This window comes from Balaenoptera acutorostrata, chromosome X (assembly GCF_949987535.1).
Source record: "Balaenoptera acutorostrata chromosome X, mBalAcu1.1, whole genome shotgun sequence".
Lineage (NCBI taxonomy): Eukaryota > Metazoa > Chordata > Mammalia > Artiodactyla > Balaenopteridae > Balaenoptera > Balaenoptera acutorostrata.
The window spans coordinates 95,873,900-95,886,844 of NC_080085.1; positions in this window are offsets into that span (position 1 = coordinate 95,873,900).

The window sequence follows — 12,945 nt, forward strand, 5'->3', positions numbered from 1 at the left end:
TTCTCATCAGCAAGATTGTAAATTTCTTGAGGGCAGGGATAATCTGCTGTCTTTCACGCTCCCTGAGTGTCCTAGCTCTGTGATAGTCACCTAATACCTCCGCTTGATTTGCAAATGCACACATGTCATATTCTGATAGCTTGTGACTCCTTTGTCTCCTCCATTTTATACTCAAAAGAATTTGTGCTGGAGAATATAAGGATCACAGTCTCCTGTCCTGTAATGCATGTGATCTGGAGGCATTATAACCATTAATTGTAAGTTTTAGGGTTTTTGTACAGTGAAAATGATTGACATATAAATGTGAAAGCATGCTGTGATCTGGAAATCTTTTAAAATAGTATTAACTCTATAAATCAATTTTGAAGATTTTCAGATATCCAGGTTAAGTTTTTGCTACTCTGACCGTAAGTTTTAAAAAAATCTCACTCAACTTACTAGAACTATAGGCTTATGCCTTTTTTAAACTTCTATTACTTAAAGTGGAAATTGATTTACTATATACAATCCTTCTGTGAATTGAAAATCTAATATGTTAAAATTTAATCATCTGTGACATTTTGCAATGTTGCAAATTACTTCTAGCACCTGTATTGCAATACATCTCTAACTTTTAGATGTCATCATTCAACTTTAGCTAAGTGTTAGTTTTTCATGAGGATTGAACATGTGTGATTTATTCTTGTTTTACAATTTTAAGTTCTCACCCATAGCAGACCATACACTCATAAGTAAAACTTTCTTTAGTTCATTAGTTCTCTTCATGAAAGACCTACCTTTTAAGCTTTGTTATGCCATAATAGAACAAGTATTTGGTAATGACCAAAATATTTATTTTTAGTAATAAGAAAGGTGTGGAAAGAACACCACACCGGAACTCAGGCGAGGCGGGGTCCAGTCCCAATTCTGCAACTTACTAGCTGTGTGATCATTTAATCCTATATATCAGCGGTCCCCAACCTTTATGTCACCAGGGACCGGTTTCATGGAAGACAATTTTTCCACGGATGGGGTCGGGGGGGGATGGTTCAGGCCATAACGCGAGCAATGGGGAGCGACGGGGAGCAGCACATGAAGCTTCACTTGCTCGCCCACCACTCACCTCCTGCTGTGCGGGCCAGTTCCTAACAGGCTGTGGACCGGTACCAGTCTGCAGCCTGGGGGTTGGGGACCCCTGTTATATATCTTTGTTTACTCTTTTGAAAATTGAGAGGTTAGGGACAAGTGATTTCTAATGTTTCTGAGACAGGGAGGAAGAGGACAGACATATACATCCCAGTTGCTATATATTTAGATTGTTCCTTATTTTGAACCATCCACAGAGAGTAAGCTTTACCGTGTGCCCTTGGAGCAACAAATCTTAACCACTGAACATCTCGTTAAATTACTAAACACGAATTTGTTTTCATCCTCTTTTTTCATTCATTTATTTAGAAATATTTATCACAAATCAGATATGTTCCAGATAGTGTTTTAGGAACTGCAAATATGGCAGTGAATAAGATAATGTCTTTAATCTCGTGGAGTTTACACTCTAGTAGGGAGTAGCCAAATAAATAAATGCATAAGAAAATACCAGGTGGTAAAAAGTGCTGTTTAAAAAATGGAATTGGGTGATATGACAGAGAATATAACTGTGTTGGTTGATCAGAAAATGTCTCTCTCAAAGGAGAGGACATTTGTTCTGATATGCAAATGCCAAGAAGAACCGAGCCATGCAAAGATCAAAGGAAGCATTCCAGGCAGAGAAACAGAAAGTACAAGGCATAAAAGCAGGCATGAGCTTGGACTGTTGGAGGAACAGAAAGAATGCAGGGTGCTGGAGCATAGTGGGGTCGAAGCCAGAGGGCCACATCAGGGAGGGGATTGTAGGTTAGGGTAAGGAGTCTGGAATTCTTTCTAGATAAACTGGGCAGCCATTGGAGAGGTTTTAGCTGAAGAGTGACATTATCTGATTTATGTTTTAAAACGGACACCACACCACTGTCACTGGGATTGATGGTGGTCAAAAGTGGCAGCTGACAGACTAGCTAGGAGAATGTTGTATTGCTCCAGATAAAGGTGGGTAAAACAGTGTTGATAGTAGTGGAGGTAGAGATAAATGGACAAAGTTGGGATATATTGATATTTCGGAGGTAAAGTCTACAGAAGTTGCAGAGGGATTGGATTTAGAGTATGAGGGACAGGGATGAATCAAAGATAACTCCTAGGTGTTTGGCGTGAACAAGTTTAGTGGAGTTATTATGAACTTAAACAGTTTTACAGAAAATAGAACCCATTGAACATTAAACTCTGTAGGATTTCATTTCTTTTTCCATCTCTTAGTATAGTCTCATATGATTTTACTTAACTGTAATAAGTGAAGCAGGAAGTTTGAACAGTTTGATGTTATTTTCAACTTAACATTATTTTCAGCATGACTATATCATTCTCATACACTCCCCTGTTTTATAGATACACCTTGTTTTATTGCACTTCACTTTATTGAGCTTCACAGATGCTGCGTTTTTTTTACAAATTGAAGGTTTGTGGCAACCCTGCATCAAGCAGTCTATCAGTGCCGATTTTCCAGCAGCATTTGCCCACTTCTTGTCTCTGTGCCACATTTTGGTAATTCTCACAATGTTTCAAACTTCATTATTATTATATTTGTTATGATGATCTGAGATAAGTGATCTTTGATGTTACTATTGTAATTGTTTTGAGGTCCACGAACCGTGCCCATGTGAGATGACAAACCTAATTTATAAATGTTCTGTGTGTTCTGATTGCTCTACTCACTGGCTGTTCCCCCATCCCTCTCCTTCCTCTCGGGCCTTTCTATTCCCTGAGACAGAACAATATTGAAATTGGACCAATTAATAACCCTACATGGCCTCTAAGTGTTCAAATTAAAGGAAGAGTTGTACATTTCTCACATTAAATCAAAAGCTAGAAATGATTAAGCTTAGTGAGGAAGGCAGGTCGAAAGCTGAGATAGACCATAAGGTAGGCCTCTTGCACCAAGCAGTTAGCTAAGTTGTGAATGCAAAGGAAAGTTCTTGAAGGGAATTAAAAGTACTAACTTTGGTGAACACACAAAACAGGTTTTTTGCTGATGTGGAGAAAGTTGTAGTGGTCTGGGTAGAAGGTCAAGCCAGCCACAACATTCCCTTAAGCCAAAGCTCAATCCAGAGCAAGGCCCTAACTCTCTACAATTCCACAAAGGCTGAGAGAGGTGAGGAAGCTGCAGAAGAAAAGTTTGAAGCTAGCAGAGGTTGGTTCATGAGGTTTAAGGAAAGAAGCCATCTCCATAACATAAAAGTGCAAGGTGAAGCAGCAAATGCTGATATAGAAGCTGCAAGTTATCCAGATCTAGCTAAGATCATTAGTGAAGGTGGCTGCATTAAACAACAGATTTTCAATGTAGGCAAAACAGTCTAATATTGGAAGAAGATGCCATCTAGGACTTTCATAGCTACAGAGGAGAAGTCAATGCCTGGCTTGAAAGCTTCAAAGGACAGGCTGACTCTTAGGGGCTAGTGCAGCTGGTGACTTTAAGTTGAAGCCAGTGCTCACTTACCATTCTGAAAATCCTGGGGCCCTTAAGAATTCTACTAAATCAACCCAGTCTGTGCTCTATAAATGGAAGAACAAAGCCCAGATGACAGCACATATGTTTACAACATGGTTTACTAAATATTTTAGGCCCACTGCTGAGACCTACTGCTCAGAAAAAAAGATTCCTTTCAAAATATTACTGCTCATTGACAATGTATCCGGTCACCCAAGAGCTCTGATAGAGATGTGCAATGAGATTCATGCTGTTTTCATGCCTGCTAACACAACACCCATTCTGCAGCCCACGGATCAAGGAGTCATTTCAACTTTCAAGTCTTATTATTTAAGAAATACACGTCCTAAGGCTATAGCTGCCATCGATAGTGATTCCTTTGATGGATCCAGGCAAAGTAAATTGGAAGCCTTCTGGGAAGGATTCACCATTCTAGATACAATTAAGAACATTTGTGATTTGTGGGAAGAGGTCAAAACATCAACATTCACATGAGTTTGGAGGAAGTTGATTCTAATCGTCATGGATGACTTTGAGGGGTTCAGTGGAGGAAGTAACTGCAGATGTGGTAGAAATAGCAAGAGAACTAGAATTAGAAGTGGTGTTTTAAGATGTGAGTGAATTGCTGCAGTGTCATTATAAAACTTAAATGGATGAGGAGTTGCTTCTTATGGATGAGCAAAGAAAGTGTTTTCTTAGGACTGAATCTACTCGTGAAGATGCTGTGAAGATTGTTGAAATGAAAGCAAAAGATTTAGAATATGACATAAACTTAGTTGATAAAGCAGCGGCAGGTCTTGAGAGGATCTGACTTCCAATTTTGAAAGTTCTGTGGGTAAAATGCTATTAAACAGCATTGCATGCTAAAGAGACACCGTTCATGAAAGGAAGAGTCAATTGATGTGGCAAAATTCATCATTGTCTTATTTTAAGAAACTGCCACGGCCACCTCAAACTTCAGCAACCACCACCCTGATCAGTCAGCGGCCATCAACATCAAGACAAGACCCTCCACCAGCAAAAAAGATTATGACTGGCTAAAGGCTCAGATGATTGTTAGCATTTTTTAACAATAAAGTATTTTTTCATTAAGGTATTTACATTGTTTTTTAAGACATAATAATGGACTACAGTATAGTGTAAACATAACTTTTACATGCACTGGAAAACCAAAAAAATTGTGTGACTTGCTTTATTGCAATATTTTCTTTATTGTGGTAGTCTGGAACTGAACTCGCCATATCTCTAAGGTATGCCTGTATTCCTGTTATCACCCCAACCTTAAAATATATATTTGTAAAAACACTGCCACTTTAAATCTGGGGCCCATTCCACACTACTTTTCCAGGTCTGCTTTTCATCTTTATCAAACATTTATTAAACACCTTTACTTACTAGGTAACTAACCACATTATTTTATTTAAAAAAAATACTGTGCAACTCTGGAGGAGGTTAGGTACATAAGCACCTGAAAGCAATTGAGGAAATTTTGTCCTACTTAGTTGCAAATGCAGTATTAAGCCACTTTATGACTAATGCTGTCATACACGATATGAATGATGGTTGTAGTTATCTTCATGTTTGACTAGGACTATAGGGCTCTGTTGTACAAAACGAGTACACATACAGAGATGGTTCACACTTTTATGATAATCCTTTTTTCAGATTATAGTGGTGTTATGCTGGAACCTTTGTTTGGAAACAGTTGTTCAATCTGATTTGCCTTCTGTTGCTATTATTTCTCAGCTGAAAATAGAACGCTACATTGTTTGAAGTTTTTTTTTTTTTTTTAATTCAGAATGCTCTTGAAATGCTTCTTCTGTTCTTCTTGCTTATTATTTCCTTCCTGAAGATCACTATTCCTGCTTTCATCCATTCTTCTCATTTACTTTGCAAAGATTCTATCTCATAGAAGACACTAATGAAAAACTCCAAAAGGCTATCAGGCTCTTTATAGTAGTCTGTGATTTATAGTCATGAAAAAGATGGAATGCCAAATTCTAATGCTTCTGTTTAATCTGGAACTACAGTTAGCCCTCCATATCCACAGGTTCTGCATCCATGAATTCAACCAACTGCAGATTGAAAATATTCAAAGAAAATTCCAGAAAGTTCCCAAAAGCAAAACTTGAATTTGCCAAGCACTGGCAACTATTTACTTAGCATTTACATTGTATTTACAACTATTCACACAGCATTTACACTGAATTAGGTATTATAAGTAATCTAGGGATGATTTGAAGTATATGGGAGGATGTTCATCAGTTATATGCAAATACTACATCATTTTATATAAAGACTTGAGCATCCACAGATTTTGGTATCCTTGGGGCTCCTGGAATCAATCCCCTATGAATGCAGAGGGATGTCTGTATACTTAAGTTGTAGAATGCTGGAAGGGTTATGTTTTCATTCTTGTTCTTGTTGCATTTGGGCACATGGCTTAAAAAATAAATATCTCTACAAAGCTTGTTATAAAAACAGCTATGCTCTTCCCCCATTTTCTCCTCTCTAGAGGCAGCCATATTTAATCTTTATATCTTAACTTAAAAAAAAATTTTAATAGAACTTTATTGGAGTATAATTGCTTTACAGTACTGTGTTTGTTAGTTGATGTGGCACAATAAAGCAAATCAGCCATATGCATACACATGTCTCCATATCCCCTCCCTCTTGAGCCTCCCTCCCATCCTCCCTACCCCACTCCTCTAGGTCATCGCAAAGCACTGAGCCGATCTCCCTGTGCTATGCTGCTGCTTCCCACCAGCCAACTATTTTACATTCGGTATTGTATATATGTCAATGCTACTCTCACTTCATCCCAGCTTCACCCTCCCACCCCATGTCCTCAAGTCCATTTTCTATGTCTACCTCTTTATTCCTGCCCTTCTACTAGGTTCATCAGTGCCATTTTTTTTTTAGATTCCATATATATATGCGTTAGCATACGGAATTTGTTTTTCTCTTTCTGACTTACTTCACTCTGTATGACAGACTCTAGGTCCATCCACCTCACTACACCTCACTACAGATAACTCAATTTCATTTCTTTTTATGGCTGAGTACTATTCCATTGTATATATGTGCCACATCTTCTTTATCTATTCATCTGTTGATGGACACTTAGGTTGCTTCCATGTCCTGGCTATTGTAAATAGTGCTGCAATGAACATTGTGGTACATGTCTCTTTTTGAATTATGGTTTTCTCAGGGTATATGCCCAGTACTGGGATTGCTGGGTCATATGGTAGCTATTTTTAGTTTTTAAAGGAACCTCCATACTGTTTTCCATAGTGGTTGTATCAATTTACATTCCCATCAACAGTGCAGGTGGGTTCCCTTTTCACCACACCCTTTCCAGCATTTACTGTTTCTAGATTTTTTGATAATGGCCATTCTGACCAGCTTGAGGTGGTATCTCATTGTAGTTTTGATTTGCATTTCTCTAATAATTAGTGATGTTGAGCACCTTTTCATGTGCCTCTTGGCCATCTGTATGTCTTCCTTGGTGAAATGTCTATTTAGGTCTTCCATCCAGTTTTTAACTGGATTGTTTGTTTTTTTGATATTGAGCTCCATGAGCTGTTTGTATATTTTGGAGATTAATCCTTTGTCTGTTTCATTTGCAAATATTTTTCCCATTCTGAGGGTTGTCTTGTTTATGATTTCCCTTGCTGTGCAAAAGCTTTTAAGTTTCATTAGGTCCCATTTGTTTATTTTTGTTTTTATTTCCGTTACTCAAGGAGGTGGGTCAAAAAAGATCTTCCTGTGGTTTATGTCAAATAGTGTTTTTCCTATGTTTTCCTCTAAGAGTTTTATAGTGTCTGGCCTTACATTTAAGTCTTTAACGCATTTGGAGTTTATTTTTGTGTATGGTGTTAGGGAGTGTTCTAATTTCATTCAATTACATGTAGCTGTCCAGTTTTCCCAGCACCACTTATTGAAGAGGCTGTCTTTTCTCCATTGTATGTTCTTGCCTCCTTTGTCGTAAATTAGGTGCCCATATGTGTGTGGGCGTATCTCTGGGCATTCTATCCTGTACCATTGATCTATATTTTGGTTTTTGTGCCAATACCATACTGTCTTGATTACTGTAGCTTTGTGGTATAGTTTGAAATTGGGGAGCCTGATTCCTCCAACTCCGTTTTTCTTTCTCAAGATTGCTTTGGCTACTCAGTGTCTTTTGTGTTTCCATACGAATTGTAAAATTTTTGTTCTAATTCTGTGAAGAATTCCATTGGTAGTTTGATAGGGATTGCACTGAATCTGTAGATTGTTTTGGGTAGTATAGTCATTTTCACAATACTGATTCTTCCAATCCAAGAACATGGTATATTTCGCCATCTGTTTATGTCATCTTTGATTTCTTTCATCAGTGTTTTATAGTTTTCTGAGTACAAGCCTTTTGCCTCCTTAGGCAGGTTTATTCCTAGGTATTTTATTCTTTTTGTTGCAATGGTAAATGGGAGTGTGTCCTTTATTTCTCTTTCTGATTTTTCGTTGTTGGTGTATAGGAATGCCAGAGATTTCTGTGCATTAATTTTGTATCCTGCAACCTTACCAAATTCATTGGTTAGTTCTAGCAGTTTTTTGGTGGCATCTTTAGGATTTTCTACGTATAGTATCATGTCATCTGCAAATAGTGACAGTTTTACTTCTTCTTTTCCAATTTGTATTCCTTTTATTTCTTTTTCTTCTCAGATTTCTGTGGCTACAACTTCCAAGACTATGTTGAATAAGAGTGGCGAGAGTGGGCATCCTTGTCTTGTTCCTGATCTTAGTGGAAATGCTTTCTGTTTTTCACCATTGAGTATGATGCTTGCTCTGGGTTTGTCATATATGGCCTTTATTATGCTGAGGTAGGTTCCCTCTGTGCCCACTTTCTGGAGAGTTTTTATCATAAATGGCTGCTGAATTTTGTCAAAAGCTTTTTCTGCATCTATTGAGATGACCATATGGTTTTTATTCCTTAATTTGTTAATGTGGTCTATCTCATTGATTGATTTGCATATATCGAAGAATCCTTGCATCCCTGGGGTAAATCCCACTTGATCATGGTGTATGATCCTTTTAATGTGCTGTTGGATTCTGTTTGCTAGTATTTTGTTCAGGATTTTTGCATCTATGTTCATCAGTGATATTGGTTTATAATTTTCTTTTTTTATGATATCTTTTTCTGGTTTTGGTATCAGGGTGATGGTGGCTTTGTAGAATGAATTTGGGAGTGTTTCTCCCTCTGCAATTTTTTGGAAGAGTTTGAGAAGGATAGGTGTTGGCTCTTCTCTAAATGTTTGATAGAATTCGCCTGTGAAGCCACCTGGTCGTGGACTTTTGTTTGTTGGAAGATTTTAATTCCGGTTTCAATTTCATTACTTGTGATAGATCTGTTTATATTTTCTAATTCTTCCTGGTTCAGTCTTGGAAAGTTGTACATTTCCAAGAATTTGTCCATTTCTTCATGGATGTGCATTTTATTGGCATATAGTTGTTCGTAGTAGTCTCTTATAATCCTTTGTATTTGTGCAGTGTCAGTTGTGATTTCTCCTTTTTCATTTCTAATTTTATTGATTTGTGTCCTCTCCCTTTTTTTCTTGATGAGTCTGACTAAGGGTTTATCAATTTTGTTTCTCTTCTCAAAGAACCAGCTTTTAGTTTTATTGATCTTTGCTATTGTTTTCTTCATTTCTCTTTCATTTATTTCTGCTCTGATCTTTATGAATTCTTTCCTTCTACTGACTTTGGGTTTTCCTTGTTCTTCTTTCTCTAGTTGTTTTAAGTGTAGGGTTAGATTGTTTATTCGAGATTTTTTCTTGTTTCTTGAGGTGAGGTTGTATTGCTATAAACTTCCCTCTTAGAACTGCTTTTGCTGCGTCCCATAGGTTTTCGTTGTCATTTGTTTCTATGTATTTTTTTAATTCTTCTTTGATTCTTCAGTGATCTCTTGGTTATTTAACAGCGCACTGTTTAGCCTCCATGTATCTGTGTTTTTTACAGTTTTTTTCCCTGTAATTGATTTCCAATCTCATAGCGTTGTGGTCAGAAAAGATGCTTGATACGATTTCAGTTTTCTTAAATATTTTCCGAAGCTTGATTTGTGACCCAAGATGTGATCTATCCTGGAGAATGTTCCATGTGCACTTGAGAAGAAAGTGTGTGCTGCCACTTTTGGGTGTAATGTTCTATAAATATCAATTAGATCTATCTGGTCTATTGTGTCATTTAAAGCTTGTGTTTCCTTATTTATTTTCTGTTTGGATGATCTGTCCATTGGTGAAAGTGAGGTGTACAAGTCCCCTACTATTATTGTGTTACTGTTGATTTCTCCTTTCATGGTTGTTAGCATTTGCCTTATGTATTGAGGTGCTCTTATGTTGGGTTCATAAACATTTATAATTGTTACATCTTTTGCTTGGATTGATCCTTTGATCATTATGTAGTGTCCCTCCTTATCTCTTATAACAGCCTTTATTTTAAAGTCTATTTTATCTGTTATGAGTATTGGTACTCCAGCTTTCTTTTGATTTCCATTTGCATGGAATATCTTTTTCCATCCCTTCACTTTCAGTCTGTATGTGTCCCTAGGTCTGAAGTGGGTCTCTTGTAGACAGCATATATATGGGTCTTGTTTTTATATCCATTCAGCCAGTGTGTGTCTTTTGGTTGGGGCATTTAATCCGTTTACATTCAAGGTTATTATCGTATGTATGTTCCTATTACCATTTTCTTAATTGTTTTGGGTTTGTCTTTGTGGGTCTTTTTCTTCTCTTGCGTTTCCCTCTTAGAGAAGTTTCTTTAGCTCTTGTTGTAAAGGTGGTTTGGTGGTGCGGAATTCTCTTAGGTTTTGCTTGTCTGAAAAGCTTTTGTCTTCTCCAGCAAATCTGAATGAGATCCTTGCTGGGTAGAGTCATCTTGCTTGTAAGTTTTTCTCTTTCATCACTTTAAGTATATCCTGCCACTCCCTTCTGGCCTGCAGAGTTTCCACTGAAATATCAGCTGCTAACCTTATGAGGATTCCTTTGTATGTTATTTTTTGTTTTTCCCTTGCTGCTTTTAATATTTTTCCTTTGAATTTAATTTTTGTTAGTTTGATTAATATGTCTTGGTGTGTTTTTCCTAAGATTTATCCTGTATGGGACTCTCTGTGCTTCCTGGACTTGGGTGACTATTTCCTTGGGAAATTGGGAAGTTTTCAACTATAATCTCTTCAAATATTTTATCAGACCCTTTCTTTTTCTCTTCTTCTGGGACCCCTATAATTTAAATGTTGGTGTGTTTAGTGTTCTTCCAGAGGTCTCTGAGATTGTCTTCAATACTTTTCATTCTTTTTTCTTTACTCTGCTCCTCAGCAGTTATTTCCACCATTTTGTCTTCCAGCTCACTTATTCATTCTTCTGCCTCAGTTATTCTGTTATTGATTCCTTCTAGTGTATTTTTCATTTCAGTTATTGTGTTGTTCATCTCTGTTTATTTGTTCTTTAGTTCTTCTAGGTCTTTGTTAAACATTTCTTGTATTTTCTCAATCCATGCCTCCATTCTATTTCCGAGATTCTCGATCATCTTTACTATCATTACTCTGAATTCTTTTTCAAGTAGATTGCCTATTTCCTCTTCATTTATTTGGTCTTGTAGGTTTTTACCTTGCTCCTTCATCTGTGACATATTTTTTTGCCATCCCTTTTTTTTTTAATGAGTGGGATTGTGCTCCTGTCTTACTGGTTGTTTGGCCTGAGGCTTCTAACACTGGGGTTTGTAGGCTATTGGGTGGATCTGGGTCTTGGTGCTGAGATGAGGAACTCCATGAGACCTCACTCTGATGAATATTCATTCCCTGGGGTCTGAAGTTCTCTGTTAGTCCAGTGGTTCAGAATCAGAGCTCCCACTGCAGGAGTTTTGGCCAACGCTGGGCTCATGAACCAAGATTCCGCAAGCTGCCTTGGGTGGCAAAAGCAAAAAAACAAAAAAACCCAACAATAACAAAGTAAAAAGTAAAATTAGACTAGAAAACTAAGAGATACGTTAGGAAGAATATAAAAATAAAAATATAGATGAATGAACAACCGGTAGGTACATCAGTACCACAATAGTAAAAAAGAAGAGGAGAGAAAAGAAAAAAAAAAAAAGAAAAAGAGGGGGCAAAGGCCTTGTCTATGGAGGGCAGGGCCTAAGCAAGGGCAAGGTTTGGGTGGTGGGCAGGGCCAATGCTCAGGACCCACAGGGCTGGAAAAGGCCCTGTGGGCTGTGGGGGGTGGGGCTTAGGCTCAAGGAACAGAAAAAATAGGAATGGCTAGGCAGCAGGTGGCAAGGGCAGATTTTTCAGATCAGAAAGATGGTGGACTTTCATTAAAGGTGAAACAGTCACCTAGTATATCTTGGAAGTCAGACCACATGCTGCTGACTGAACCTGCAGTGTTACAGGAAATGATTTTAAAAATTCAGTATATTGGTATGTCTTTTGCTTTGCTACTTTTAGCTACTGAGTTGTCTTCCAAGGGAGACAATGCAGTCCAGAGATAGACAAAAGGAGGCATGTTATGCTCATGGTTTATAACCTAATTTTCTAAGATTCCTATAATTTGCCTAACTTTCAGGGTTAAAACAAACCAACCAGTTTAAATATTCCAAAAGAAATCAATGGTAATCAATAAGACAATACAAGCAAGAGAGAAAATTTTGGCCCAAAGTATTTTTCAGGAAGCTCCACTTAAGCATTCTCTTTCCTGACAATGGGATCCAGCAAAAATCAAAGAGAATTTCCTTCCCACTCAAATTTATTTTTAGAAGACCCCCAGGTATCCACCATTGCATTGAGATAGAGTCAGGCAAAGCACAGAGGGAAAGAAAAAAACAGAGGAAGGATTAAAAACTAAGTCTAGAGAAGATCTTTGTGCTTACTCCCTCATGAGACTGACAAGAAGTAATGAGACTAGAAGCCTATAGGCTTTCTTTGTTGTTTTTAGTTTGCTTGTTACCCAGCTTTTTTGAGATATAATTGACATATAACATTGTATAAGTTTAAGGTATACAATGTGTTGATTTGATACACTTGTATATGACAATATGGTTACTTTCATAGCTAGCTGACACCTCCATCACGTCACATAGTTGCCATTTCTTTTTTTGCAGTAAAAAACACTTAAGATCTACTCTCTTGGCAACTTTGAAGTCTATAATACAATATCGTTAACTATATTCACAATGCTGTGTATTAGATCCCCAGAACTTATTCATCTTCTAACTGGAAGTTTGTACCCTTCAACATCTCCCAATTTCTCCCACACCCCAGACCCTACTAATCATCATCCTACTCTCTGTTTCTATGAGTTTGGCTGTTTTAGATTCCACATATAAGTGAAAACATACAGTATTTGTCTTTCTCTGTCTGATTTATTTCA